This window comes from Stenella coeruleoalba (assembly GCF_951394435.1).
Source record: "Stenella coeruleoalba genome assembly, chromosome: 5".
Lineage (NCBI taxonomy): Eukaryota > Metazoa > Chordata > Mammalia > Artiodactyla > Delphinidae > Stenella > Stenella coeruleoalba.
Window position 1 is genome coordinate 105,947,992 of NC_137150.1, and position 12,850 is coordinate 105,960,841.

The 12,850-nt window shown below is 33.4% G+C and overlaps 1 protein-coding gene across 6 annotated transcripts in view; it reads right to left on the bottom strand.

Moving 5' to 3' along the window:
- Positions 1-12,850, bottom strand: part of CADM2 (cell adhesion molecule 2) — a gene marked incomplete at its 5' end in the record, with an annotated part of 1,063,364 nt that overhangs the window by 82,562 nt on the left and 967,952 nt on the right. The window lies entirely within an intron of this gene.

The following is a 12,850-nucleotide window of genomic DNA, read 5'->3' on the forward strand; positions in this document are numbered from 1 at the left end:
AAATAAATTCCAAATGTAATGGAATACTATTCAGTCATTAAAAAAAAAGAAGGAAATCCTGCCATTTGTGACAATATGGATGGACCTTGAGGGCATTATGCTAAGTGGAAAAGTCAGACAGAGAAAGACGGATACTATATGACTTCACTTATATGTGGAATCTAAGAAAAAACTGAACTCATAGAAACTGACAGTTCTCCTTTAATCAAATACTTGCAAACAATTCTCAAAATCTGCTTTCAGGGAAGAAAGGATAAATGAATCATGAATTTCTGTCTTCAAAGAGTTCAGTCTTATGTAATTGTTAATGATAAGAATGGTTATTAGTATCTATCACCATGTGTTGACAATGTCCTAGTTACTTTACGTAGATTTACTATAATCCTCGTAAGAACATGGTGAGTATCATTTTTAAAAATATAATGCAGATAATAATATAGACGATTAGAGATGTATTCAAACCCTGGTCTGAATCCATAGTCAATGCTTTTCCCACTACCCCTTGTGTTCTAACATGAGGAATATTTTCCTAGTTCTTCTATGTCAAAATTTTTAAATTTAAACATGATTTTATCTTACCATTATAAATTATTTTCAAAAAAGCTTTAATTATTTGTTTATTTTGGTGAAAACGTTGAACTTATGCTTTGTTGTCGTGAATACAATTAGAACATAGGTTTTGATAAGTGGTGTCTATGACTACCACAGCTTTTCTAAGATGAAGAATATGTATTTTTTCTGACAAAATTTTGTAAAAGAAATAAAAGTTGTGAACCAAATAATAAATATTGTAAATTGTATCAAAATAAGTAGATCAGCAGTATGGTAAAAAAAAGTCACTTAGTTTTTTAGTAAAAGTTTGTCATCTAAAAACATTAGAATAATACAATAATTTATATCATCCAATTATATAGACAACTCATTCTGATAGCATCTTTAATAAAAGTCAAACCATTAATACTTCTCAACTTTCTTCATATATTCTTCATTTGCTTGTTGTTATTTGAATTTACTAATTCTTATTTTAAAACTGATAGACTGGATAATCTTGGACCATAGACATCCTTAAAATTCTTTAAAGAAAAAAGCAGGCACAATAAAACTATGATTAACTACATGTAAGTGAAATAATTAGAAATTTCATCCTTTCTACAAAGCCACATAAGGCCAACATTAAGATAACAGTTACATTAAGGATAATTTGAATTTCAGAAAATTCATCCTTAAAATACTGCTTAATAGAAGTATTTTATTATATTAAGAGGCAATATTTCTTCATATATAAGTTGGAATTTAAACACACAGATATAATTATATGCAAATATCTATACATTTCCATACATAAAATTATACTCCCCAAATCTAAACTGTCAATTTTTTCTCTGTTAGTGTTCATAAAATTTAAGTCATATCTTAAAGCACATGGCTCTGTAAATATGTAATTAAATTTAGATATATATTTAAAATTTTGTGTATAGAAATGAAGTTAAATATCTAGAAAAATTATTCAAGTTGCCAGTATTTAAAAAACTTTTTTCTAAAATAATAATTCTCTCTTTTAGGAAATAATGAACAAACACCTGCAAAAATGAAATGGTTAACAGGAGATTACAGCAGTATAAGTCACTCCTGACACCGAACATTGCAGCATTCTTGATTGTACTCTGAATGATAAATCTTCAAGGTGGCAAAAAATGTTAGCACCATAAGATGCAATTTTAACAAAATGGAGGTTAGAGTTTACACATCGATTAAAGATAGCCTACACATATTCCAATTAGTACTTAAAATGTTCAAGCTTCTTAATAAAATAAGCTTAACCATAAAAATATTAACTGGTTTAGCAAGTCTTGATACAATTTGTGTTTCATCTTAATAAAGAGGGTCCCTAGGCTTTCTCTAATTGGAACCTAGAATGATTGAGTTTCTTGCTGCAAATGAATAAAAATCTTCCCTGCTATTCAGGCAACCAAAGGAGATCATTTAAAAAGTGGTTCCAGTCTACAGTTTCTACGTGATAAGGCTGAAAAAGAGTAGGAGCCAGACACCAGGAATTAGAGGACAGTGACACAGCATCAGGCATGAGATAATACTGTATAACTCTACAGCAAGAATATTAAGATAGCCAATCCAGAGAGTTGCCCCTTTCAAAGCAATTAATTTTCAACTAAAATTAGAAAATCTTCTGAATGAGATGAAATTGAATTTATGTTTGTTACCAAATCTATAAGGCTGAAAAAGATGTTTTGTTTTCTTAGGTACCTAAAAATATTTGTGTAGCAGTTTCTTCCTAGGGTAAGCAAAAAACAACAAGAAAATAAAAGTGAAAAAAGGAACCAGATATGCTTGTATATTTATTCTCTTGTATTCTAACGTCTTGGTGAAGTTGTTTTTATCTTAACAGACTTTTAAAAAACTTTTATTGACTCACTGTTTTGTACATATGTAATAGGAGAATCTCTGATATCTTTAACAATTCCTTATTTATAAATTAGTGTTGGAAAGAATTGCCACAACTTTCTCAGACTACCAGTTTATTTAATATTTGAACTAGATATAAACATAATTACTAATATCCACTGAAACTCCTGAGTTAGTCATTAGGGCATTTATTCTGTAAAGTTATGACACAGTAATAATCCCTCTAATTCTTCCAACTGTATATGGAATCATTCACTCCCTAGGTATTGATGAGAATACCTATTGATGAGACTATTGGTGAGCTTTGCCTTCATAGTTCCCATTTTCCCTTTTAGGCTCATGCTTGAGAAGAATAAACAAGCAGCAGTTTAGTTATAGAAATATCAGTCCCACAATACAGATCTCCTAAGGAAAGAATTCTCCTAGTATCCTTACAAAGTGGACAAGAGTAAAAGGTCTTCCAAATTTTGGAATGGATACACTCTCCAGTATCTTCCTTTTCCCAAATGGCTATATCCTCCTTGAGTTCTGCAATGTCTTTTCCTTCAATAAGCACAGTACATGTTGGGTTCTAATTCTAAAATTAATCCTGTGAAAATTAAGTTACTTTTTCTAGATAAAAGAAAAAAAATAAGTCACTGTAATAGCATTCAAGTAAACATCTTGTTCTGGCTCAAAGGAAAAAGAAAGAAATTGCATACTACAATTACATATATCTTACATTTCCTTTAATATAAGACAAAGCATGAACTTATATTTAATAACTTGGGGCCTTATATGGCACATGAAGATGACTACTGCATTTATTTCAGTTTAGAAATTCCATGGGTGGCAGTAGATGTGATTGAAGCTTCAATACTCAGGAGATTTTTTAAAGCCTAATTCCCCTTTATTTCTTATAATATTTTTACTCTAAAGTGAAAGAAGGTGGTGGGAGTTATGTAAACATCTTGATTCCTTTTTCTGCTTTAAGCAAACTTTTAAATCAAGAAATTATACTGCAGAGTCTGTATATAAAACCTCAGCATTCATGCTATCAAATGTTTAGAGAAATGGAGGGAGAGAACTTAAATGAAAATTAATTGAAAAGTGGGTTTGAAATTGGTTTCAAGTGCAGAATTTTAGTTTTATTGGGTTCCCATAGGGAGGATTCTGAGAGAAATCTAGCCTAGGCAATCTCCATTGGGTAGATGGATATTGTATCCATAAACCACAGTCCAAACTTTGTCAATCAAGTGAGGAAGAAGAAAAAAGGAAAATAGGAAAACAGAAGCTGGGGTTGCTTGCTCCTTTTTTAAAATTTAAACACAAATACAAAGGAAGTTCAAAGAGTAGCCTTTCTCAAAGCCGTGAAACCAATTCAAAACATAATTTTGTAATGAGTCTCAGTTGGAAGCAAAGGATATGGTAGATAAGCAGAAAGAGACTGAAAGGGATTACTTGTGGAGTTATTTATTATGTTGATCATTTCAAATTTAAAGATACATAAAGGATTATTTTGTTATTGAGGATCAAACGAGATGTTTCTGAACATAGTTTGTAAGTAACTTTCTATATATATTGAAAGGTATATTCTTAATTATTGTAAAAATATTGATCTAGGCCCTTGGAGAATACATACAAACTGTGATTTTTCCTCAGATTTGATTGTTGTGTAACTTAATTATAATGAAATTTGTTTTCCTTTTATTCTGATATTGATTTTATACTTTTCATGGCAGCAATTCTTAAAACATCAAATAACTTTTACTATTAGCCAAGTTAACTTTGAATGTTTTACTTATCACAATTGAAGTTCGTTTTAAAACATAATCAATGAAACATTTATGTGTCTGTTTTTATACGTATAGTTTTGCTTAAGGGAAAACAAAACTTCAGAAACATTTTATAGTAGAGTAATCTTCAATGAGTCTCGATGGGTTTAATTACCAGAAAATGTCCTACTCTTACACTTACATCTTAAGACAGGTAAGAGATCAATGAACATTTTTGTTGTTGCTGTTAATTAAAGTATACCTATATATTCTTGACTAGATACTTCATAAGGTTACACAATTATTATCTAACAAGTATCTATAAACAAATCAGTGCAAGTTTTGAACCAAGAATTATGAGGGACATAGGAAAACTAAAATAATATCTGTTCTCTGAGATATTATACTTGAATAGTTTACATAAAATATGTCTAATCAAATATAACATTTGGCAGGATATGGTAAGTGGCATAAATGAGTTATAAAAAATCATAAAGATTCATCATATCTGCATTAGGAACATTGCAACAGGCTTTATGAAAGATATAACTTTTGACTCATCTCTCTAATTATGGCAGGATTTTGAGCGGTAGAAATGGAAGATGACAGCTCAAGAGGAGTCAGAATCCTGGTTAGGATGCTTGCCTTCCAGAGGCCATATTGTTGAATAGATGATGCTTGCCTTCCAGAGGCCATATTGTTGAAACATGGTGAATGCCTGGAAGAGTATAAGGTTACTAGGTGATAGTGTTATTGGCTAAGATAACAAATTAGGAAAGGGCAAATTTAAAAGTATTTGATGTGATAACTGAGCTGGGGGTAATAAAATCAAAAGCCAAGATGTAAGTTGATATTAAGGAACAGAACCAAATATGCTCATAAGAAGCTTAGTCCGAGACAAAGTTTTTTTTTTTTTTTTTTTTTTTGCAGTAGGCGGGCCTCTCACTGTTGTGGCCTCTCCCATTGTGGAGCACAGGCTCTGGACGCGCAGGCTCAGCGGCCGTGGCTCACGGGCCCAGCCGCGCCGCAGCATGTGGGATCTTTCCAGACCAGGACACGAACCCGTGCCCCCTGCCTCAGCAGGCGGACTCTCAACCACTGCGCCACTGGGGAAGCCCCCGAGACAAAGTTTTTAGGACATGAAGCTGAACATGAAAAAGTATTATTTTACTATTAGACCAGAAGACTGATGATGCCGTTAATATGGAATACAGAATGAAATATGGTAGGGAACATTCTGGTCATAAAGAGGAGGATGAACAAAAGCAAAGAAATGAAAAAGTTTGGAATAGAGAGGTGGGGGGTAAAAACAAAAACCTGTACATTTAAACCTGTACGTTTTTTAGCCTGGCACTCAACCCTGGCCTTGAGTATCATGTGGAAAAATCCAGACTTTCCTGAAAAATAAAAATGCTTTACTAACTCTTTTGAGAAGTAAATATTTCTGAGCAGAGTTTCCTTTAAGTATACCAATGTGAAATACCTGAAAAAGAAAAATTCAATGAAGAGACCATATATAGAGTTCTGAAGAGAGAAAACAAAGATTTACATGAAGTTGGAGTAATAATAAAGGCAAGCACAGAATAATAGAATATAATAGAAGAGCTCTTGGGAAAGTAAACATAACTTTTTGGAGATAGAAAATGTATGGTGTTAGTGAAAACAGAGGAGAAACTCTCCTTATGGAGTCTAGTCTGTATGAACACAATCTTAGTCCTGAATAGGAAAAAATAACAATGCAAGACCAACCAACTAACCAACCAAATGACAAACAAACAAAACATAAACCAGGGTGGAAACAAACTGAGATACAGTGGAAAGGAAAAGTTGATGATTTCAGTTTAAGAAACTCTAAATTCAAGTGCTAGAAGAAAATAAAGAAATACATCTTGGGGCTTCCCTGGTGGCGCAGTGGTTAAGAATCTGCCTGCCAATGCAGGGGACAGGGGTTCAATCCCTGGTCTGGGAAGATCCCACTTTCTGCAGAGCAACTAAGCCTGTGCGTCACAACTATTGAGCCCGCGAGCCCCAATTACTGAGCCCGCGTGCCACAATTACTGAAGCCCGCGTGCCTAAAGCCTGTGCTCTGCAACAAGAGAAGCCACCGCAATGAAGAGTAGCCCTCGCTTGCCGCAACTAGAGAAAGCCCACACGCAACAACGAAGACCCAATGCGGCCAAAAAACAAAAGTTTTGCTTTTCTGATATGTGGAAATGTGCCCCATGTATTTTCATAAATGTTTAAAATATATGATTATATGTACACATTTCTGCCCCCTATAGCTCTTTAACACAATATTTAGAATAATTATTTTTGCATAATCTGTATTTTGATACAGCTGGTATCATCATTTATGAAGTTGGCTCTGTCCTGATATTTCAAATATTTAGGGCTGGAATAATACAGTAAGCGAAGAGGGAAAAAAAGGAAAAGAAGACTTGAAGAAATTATGCAGGTGAAGAAAATTTAACTACTCTTTAATGTATATAATTTTCCATTGTGTTTCTAGCCTGTTGCAGTTATTTGTATTTCATTTAATAAATATGTCTTTGTGTATTTGTGTGTGTAAGAGAGAGAGAAAGAGTAAAATAGTTCCTTAGCTTTTTTTCCTCATTGGTCTCCACTCCCTTCTGATTTTAGTGGTTTCTGGACGTGTTCTTCAGTCTCTTGCTATATCCACATAATTCTTAAGGGTTAGTCTTTGCTCAGAATAGATAAGATATTTCCTATACTTGAAAAATTCTTTTTATGAAAAGCAATGATTTTTTCCCTTCTATTTGCAGTTTGAGAATCCCAGTGATTCCTGTTGAAAGTCTCAACAATGAAAGCCCCTACTCAAATATCACCATCAGTACTTCTGCCTGATAGGGTCAAAGGTGTTTAATGCAGTGATAAATGAAGTCAGTTTGAAGCGGGAAATCAAGCCTACCTATTCCATTAAATTGCAAGATGAAAGTCTGATTCTGAATTTATCTACTCAGGTAAAATCCTGAAATCAACTATTGCACTAGTATAGTGTCAAGTAGGAGGAGTCTCATTACATTAAAGATTAGATTCAGATGGGACAATAAAATCAATGTTAACTTCATCATTAGATTTAAAATCTCAATAGAAAATGAGAAATGGATTTCTTCTACCCTGATTAATCTGAGCATATGCTACTTGATTCTGACTTTTTAAGGTACGTCTTGCCTACAAGTTTAGAAACTTGTAGTAGAAATAGAAAATAAACTATATGCAAGAGGTAAGTGCCTTTAGAGACTTGAAAATAATGGCACCTTTTAGAGTACCTGTGAAATCCTGGACCACTTTTTACTGATAAGGTAGTGTTCATTGATAATTATTTTAACATTTTTGGAAAACAAAACATTCATACTACAAACTGTATAATTCCAGATGCTTTGTGGCACAAGAAATAAAAGATTATCCCCAGAAAAAATAAGATTGCTATGATCCTGAAGGAGTGACAGATTTTAGCACTGAAGAAAAAATATTCAAGATTGTGACAAATGCTTAAGCTAATCTCTCAAGGACTTTGTGCTAAAGCAAAACAATTACCCATGTCTTATCTACACTTAACATTTTTTTTCCCTTTGGTAAACACGGAATATTAACTCCTGGTTAAAAGATCAAGAAATCTTGAGTAAACATTCATTCCCTCATCCAAGCAATAATAATTCCCTCTTTGTATGTACATTAACCTCAAAATCTCTATGATATTTTAAAAAATAATGTCTTAAGAAAATATTGTTTTCAATTTCTTTGAAACTTAGGGACTCCTTGAAACCTCCTTTGACTAAGATAGACTTTGGAACATTTTCATGTTTTTCAAATCAATAACTTATGAGTCTGAGTTTCTCAGAATTTCCACCTTATCAACCTGTGTACATTATAAGGACAATTTGATACCATATAAAATGTATCTGCAAGCATCCTAATCAGTCAGATGCCTGAAAACCATTCAGTTCAAGGGCACATTGCAATGACAGGGTCCTATTCTCCATATAAGAGTTACTTTACAATCCATTACTTTCACTACTATAAAATTGTGCTAACTAACCTTATAAGATCTAATACTTATGTTAAACACTGTGTCACCATTATAGAACTGTTTCTGTTCCACGACTTCCTTCTTTTCTAATATTAAAACCAATGGTCTTGGAAAAGTAAAAGTAAAGTGCACGTCATTTATCTGGTAGCTGGGGAATTAAATGCTTCATGTAAGTAAATGCTGAAGATAATTGAAATTTAAGATTAAAACATTTGCAAGTATATTTTAATCATTTGGATGAAATCCTTCTCAAAGGATCAAACTTTTCTGCATTATTAAACAGAACATACTTAGTGCCATTCAACTGTTTTTTTTGGAGCTAAGATCTCCTCAGTTTGAACATACATTTTTGTGTAGTGACAGTTTTAGAGAAACTGAAGTGATTAGGATTTAGCATGTTCTTTTCCTGAATGTCCCCAAGATCCAGCTTCACCACAGTTGGTGTTAATGTAATAATTTTCAAATCTTTTGAAATGCGACCTACAGGAAAAGATATATTTTACAGCTTTACACAATGCACAAACATATACACACAGGAAAAAAACTTGCTCTTTCTAATGTACTGTAACATCTTCTTTCTTTTTCTTCCTTCCTTTCTTATTCTATTATTTTTCCATTTTATTTTTGTTTTTTAAAAACGGTTTTTCAAATTAATCTGATGACTCATTAAAAGCCACAACCAGCTATTTGAAAAACACTGCATTTGTGACCCACAGTGAGAGCTCCTGTGGCCTCTAGGTCTTTTTGTCCCTATACTGGAAAGCTATTATACTTTTAATCTTGCTTTTTTTTTTTTTTTTTTTTTTAATGCGGTACGTGGACCTCTCACTGTTGTGGCCTCTCCCGCTGCGGAGCACAGGTTCCGGACGCACAGGCCTAGTGGCCATGGCTCACGGGCCCAGCCGCTCCGCGGCATGTGGGATCTTCCCGGACCGGGGCACGAACCCGTGTCTCCTGCATTGGCAGGAGGACTCTCAACCACTGTGCCGCCAGGGAAGCCCTTAATCTTGCTTCTTGATGGTCACCTCACTATATTCATCTCTGTACTTGTAATTTTGAGTGGGGGTGCTGAAATCCATCACAGCTCACCATTCTAGAGAAATCTGCTGGTCACAAGTCACAAGAGTTGCTGTTCTTTTCTCCTGTCTTTTTTATTTTCTCTGTCTCTCTCTTCTTTCTCCTTTCCTTGAAGCATCCCAGATGTTTCCAGTACTTTGAATTTGAAAGAGTTGGGCTTTAAGGCCATCAACAATCACTGACATATTCTACTAATTCTAACTGGAAACATTTGTAAATGTTCATATTTTCTACAACTTGGGACACTGCTGTTTAAATTTTTTTCAAACTTTGAAGTTTAGGGGTTCCTGTATGATTGAGGTTATATCTAGAAAAGTGAATCAATATATACCACACTTTGTAAAAACACATATAATGCAAGAAAATTTCTTTAGATTGTTTGAATAAATGGCTTTCCAAGGTATAAAAATTTTCTCAGTTTCACCATTAATTGAAATAATACTAAATATCTCCAGTGATTCTGAATTTTATTTTTTCACAGTTTGTTCTCTCCATATATTTGCAAAAATGATAATCAAATTATTTACCACAAGCACAAAATGACACACTTCTCAGTAAGTTGAATGGTGATCACCAGAAGGATACTATCTCTAACGTTAGGACATGTATTATGGAAAAAAATTGCAAAGAGAAAAAGCAAATCTTACTGAATGGCACTTGTTGAGCAATAAGTTAACATGTTCTTTAATCAAGGATGAAGTATGATATTTCAGCTCTTTTACATGTTAAGAGTGATTTTTGTTTCTGCACATTTCCTACAATTACCATTTTGATGACTGTTTTTATATAAACACAAATGAATGTTTACAGATCTTTAAATAAAGAGTAAAATGCTTAGATGTAATCTCATAATTAATATATTAAAAAGAAACAGAGATTTTAAAATCCATGAGCCCAATATACACATCTTAAAATCTAATCAAGGATATGACATTATCACTCCACAATGTCTTAAACATATTGAGACATTTTAGTGTTAGAGTTTCCCACTGAACATTTACAAAATAATTGGGGTTTTGTTGCAAGAAAATTGCTTACCTGGAAATGTTCAAGAAGTACATTTCCTCTTTGGATCTATAATCATGATTCTGCAAGCTCTTATGGGACTTTCACAAGACATAGGCACATTTAACTGAAAATGATTGAGTGCCCAACACACCACAGATGCCCAGCCTAAATAACAGCAGTGGAGATTACCGAGAGTCAGCTTCTTGTTTCAAAAACAAAACCAAATATATTCGGTCTCATTTCCAAGATAACCACTTGTGTGTTTCCAGAAAGTCAACATGGGATTAAATCTTGAAGCCATGAGATGGAAGCAAAAGACCATATGGGCCTCAGAAGAGAAACTTGTATGAAAAGGACAGCACATGGATATATTTTTTTAATTATGAAAACTTGGAGCGAATTTCCCAATATTATTCCTTTGAAAACACTTTAGAAAAAACTGACTACAATGCCTTTAATTAATTAATTGAGACAACATTATATCTCTCTAGAGATCAGAACACAAGGGGGGAAAAAATCTAAATGCTCTGTAACTTTTATCATCCAAGGACTGACTTTGTGAGAGTATGTATATAGTAGGTCTGTCCCCTCATTATGTTTATTCCACCAATTTTTTTGGTGACATATTAAGCGTAGTATTTAGCAAGAAAGACATACTTTGGGGGAGTGTTCACTTTGAACTTCCTGCTTATTCTACTTACCCTCTAAGGCTGTGCATTGTATTTCATTACATTGGTATTACGTTTGCAGGTATTGCTTTGTAGTTATAACCCGCAGTCTTAATCTTCTCAAACATATCAAATTAAGAATATAATATAATTAGCTTTTTAAAAACAAATATATTTAATAATCAGAACTATTTAGATATATTTAGAAATTCTTTAGATACTATTTAGGTATGCTAATACAGGTTTGATTCATAACTGATAACCTTTTATAATTATTTAGTTAAAATATGGGCATTCCTAAAAGTTTATAAGTATTTTCTCATTCTTGCCAACTTCTCTGGGTTATTGTGAAAAGTCAATATGATAGGAGAACTAAAAACACTATGTAAATAAGGAAACATAACCATCAGAGTTGTTAAAATTTTTAAAAAGTGTTTTTGTAATCTACCATTTATTAACTGAGTGACTAGAAAAGGTCATATGACCTCCACAAGACTTACTGTCCTTATCTACAAAATGAAAACAATTATAAGAGTCTTTGTAAACCTTTTACAACAGGATAGTTGTGCGGTTAAAATAAGACTAGCATGAGTGAACTTGAAACCTATGCCAAAATGAGGCCTTATACATCACAGACTCTGGATTCTCAACCACTCATGAACCATGCTATTCACTTAGTTCTGGTTTCTCTAGAGCTCTTGCTTTGGCTTTCTGTCAAAACTAGCTACCTGGTTAATCTCTATTTCATCCCAGCTGAACTCCTTTACAATGTTGCCTTTTCCACATTTGTAGAACCAGAACTCATTCTCTACCCCTTCCAGTCCTTCCAATTGTTCTAAATTTTTTTTCTACCTTAACAGTATGGAGGGGCTATTCCTATGTCTCAGAACTTTTCCACTTCTAGCTATATTACATTTTACCCCCTGACAAGGGTTCATGCCTCTGTCCCTCTTCTCTACAGCTCATTATTACTATTTAACCTCAACAAAAATAGCCATGTTGCCCTGCCAGTTTTGCCATGACTTTAGTTTGGATTCCTTTGCTGTTCAAACATGCTTCGGAAAGTCACAAACCGTTGTGCTAGAATGTGTTTATTCTGCTTAGAACCTTGAATTTCAGAGCCATGGAAGAAATCTGAGATAGTAACTCAGTTCCCAGCGTTGCCATAGTAGCCCAATATCAGCATGTGTATTAAATATGTAATTAAGACTTCTGAGTTTAAAACTTGGTGAGACACACTGTATGTAATTTTTTGACAAAATAATAACTTATCCTCATGGCTATTATTTATTATGAAATTACTTGGAGGCAGAAATTGCATATATATTTTCATTAATATTTAAAACAATTTGTTTACTAGGTTTTATTTTCTAATTTTAGAGAATAAAAAATACTTGGTATACTTAACACTGGTAAACTGTGGACTTTGGGGTGAAAATGATAGGTCCGTATAGGTTCATTGTAATGAATATACCACTGCTGTGAGGGACGTCAATAGTGGGGGATGTTGGACATGAGTAGGAACGAAGAGTATATGGGAACCCTGTACTTTCCACTCAATTTCACTGTGAACCTAAAGCTCTCTAAAAAATAAAGTTTATTAATTAAAAAAACATTTTGATGTGGTTACGTGACTTACTCAAGACCACTCAGGCCACAGATATCTACGGATTTATAATTCAAAGCTACTTTTATTTCTCTTTCTACTGCACCACACAGCTTTTTCTGCCCCAGAGCATGACAGCTTAGATAGTATATCTGAACATAAACACAGACCTTGACGATTAATTAGATGACTTTCTATAGCGCAGATGGCAGGAGAGAGACAAATACTGTGTAATTAACATCTACTAGGCATTAAGTCAAATCAT